General features: G+C 53.3%; 1 non-coding gene across 1 annotated transcript in view; it reads left to right on the top strand.

Moving 5' to 3' along the window:
- The first annotated feature begins 998 nt into the window (after positions 1 to 998).
- The window catches only part of LOC144421132 (small subunit ribosomal RNA), a 1810-nt gene continuing 308 nt past the window's right edge, over positions 999 to 2500 (top strand). The window contains exon 1 of the ribosomal RNA XR_013474984.1: positions 999 to 2500. This exon is cut by the window's right edge and continues 308 nt beyond it. This is a non-coding gene — a ribosomal RNA (small subunit ribosomal RNA).

Genomic DNA, 2500 nt, shown 5'->3' with positions numbered 1-2500 from the left:
TGCGTCGCCGGCATCGGCGTCGAAAGAAGCCGAGCCGAAAAAAGTTAAAGTACAATCGTGCAAGCATACTAACCTAAGCCTAGGTAAGGCATGTTAGAGCGAAAGACAGTAAACTCGAATGAGCCAAGAAAGAGCGGCGTGCGGGGCCGGTCGGAGCGCACACATCTCTCGGTGGCTGGCGGGCGAGAGAGTGCTGCGTCGCCGGCATCGGCGTCGAAAGAAGCCGAGCCGAAAAAAGTTAAAGTACAAACGTGCAAGCATACTAACCTAACCCTAGGTAAGGCATGTTAGAGCGAAAGACAGTAAACTCGAATGAGCCAAGAAAGAGTGGCGTGCGGGGCCGGTCGGAGCGAACACATCTCTCGGTGGCTGGCGGGCGAGAGAGTGCTGCGTCGCCGGCATCGGCGTCGAAAGAAGCAGAGCCGAAAAAAGTTAAAGTACAAACGTGCAAGCATACTAACCTAACCCTAGGTAAGGCATGTTAGAGCGAAAGACAGTAAACTCGAATGAGCCAAGAAAGAGCGGCGTGCGGGGCCGGTCGGAGCGCACACATCTCTCGGTGGCTGGCGGGCGAGAGAGTGCTGCGTCGCCGGCATCGGCGTCGAAAGAAGCAGAGCCGAAAAAAGTTAAAGTACAAACGCGATGCTAATGAGCGAGCCGTTGTCTCGACTAATATGTAGGGGGCGTTCGATCGAGCGTCTGGCTTGAGCGCTTGTCGGCCTAGCAGAACGGTCGCATTGTTATGCCCGGGTTTTAGGCACCGCTGCAGGCGGCCGGCAGAGCTCTTGTTTGTGCGAAACTGAATGGATCGAGCCCGAGAGAGGGCGAGCAAAGAAAAAACGCAAATCGCTCCGCCTGGCACTGCCGGCGAGAGCGTGGACGTCGCGGCCAGCGACTGTCGAAGCTGAGTACGGCCGCAGGCGATCGCCTCGGTCTTAAACGAATGCGACGAGCACGCGCCGGGCGGCCCAGCAAGGGCCGAGCGCAGCTGTCGCAGCTATCTGGTTGATCCTGCCAGTAGTGATATGCTTGTCTCAAAGATTAAGCCATGCAGGTGCAAGTACGAGTTCTCGTAAAGCGAAACTGCGAATGGCTCATTAAATCAGTCTTGGTTTATTTGGTCTCGTAAGCGAAGTGGATAACTGTGGTAATTCTAGAGCTAATACATGCATTAAGCGCCGACTTCGGGAGGCGCGCTTTTATCAGATCAAAACCGACCGGGTTCGTCCTGTGACGTTTGATGACTCTGGATAACCACGCGGATCGTACGGTCTCTGCATCGACGACGTATCATTCAAGTGTCTGCCCTATCAACTGTCGAAGGTACGCTACGTGCCTACCTTTGTGATAACGGGTAACGGGGAATCAGGGTTCGATTCCGGAGAGGGAGCCTGAGAAACGGCTACCACATCCAAGGAAGGCAGCAGGCGCGCAAATTACCCATTCCCGACACGGGGAGGTAGTGACGAAAAATAACAATACAGGACTCTAACGAGGCCCTGTAATTGGAATGAGTACATCCTAAAACTCTTAACGAGTATCCATTGGAGGGCAAGTCTGGTGCCAGCAGCCGCGGTAATTCCAGCTCCAACAGTGTATGCTAAAGTTGTTGCGGTTGAAAAGCTCGTAGTTGGATTTTGGGCGAGCGCCGCCGGTCCGTCGCAAAGCGTGTCACTGGTTGCGTTCGCCTCACCTTCGGTTCTCCGTCGGTGCTCTTGACTGAGTGTCGGCGGTGGCCGATAAGTTTACTTTGAAAAAATTAGAGTGTTCAAAGCAGGCTGTTCGCCTGCATAGTGTTGCATGGAATAATGGAATAGGACCTCGGTTCTATTTTGTTGGTTTTCGGAGCACGAGGTAATGATTAAGAGGGACAGACGGGGGCGTCCGTACTCTGCCGTTAGAGGTGAAATTCTTGGATCGGCGGAAGACGAACTACTGCGAAAGCATTCGCCAAGAATGTTTTCTTTAATCAAGAGCGAAAGTCAGAGGTTCGAAGACGATCAGATACCGTCCTAGTTCTGACTATAAACGATGCCAACTAGCGATCGGGAGGCGTTACCATGACGACCTTTCCGGCAGCTTCCGGGAAACCAAAGTCTTTGGGTTCCGGGGGAAGTATGGTTGCAAAGCTGAAACTTAAAGGAATTGACGGAAGGGCACCACCAGGAGTGGAGCCTGCGGCTTAATTTGACTCAACACGGGGAAACTCACCCGGCCCGGACACAGGTAGGATTGACAGATTGAGAGCTCTTTCTTGATTCTGTGGGTGGTGGTGCATGGCCGTTCTTAGTTGGTGGAGCGATTTGTCTGGTTAATTCCGATAACGAACGAGACTCTGGCATGCTAAATAGTTACGCAACCTTCTCGGTCGGCGTCTAACTTCTTAGAGGGACTAGTGGCGTTTAGCCACACGAGATTGAGCAATAACAGGTCTGTGATGCCCTTAGATGTCCGGGGCCGCACGCGCGCTACACTGAGTGAAGCAGCGAGTGTCTAACCT

This window comes from Styela clava, chromosome 3 (genome assembly GCF_964204865.1).
Source record: "Styela clava chromosome 3, kaStyClav1.hap1.2, whole genome shotgun sequence".
In the NCBI taxonomy this organism is placed as follows: Eukaryota; Metazoa; Chordata; class Ascidiacea; order Stolidobranchia; family Styelidae; genus Styela; species Styela clava.
Note: the sequence above shows the minus strand (reverse complement) of the source record. Positions and strands in the feature narration are given on the sequence as shown.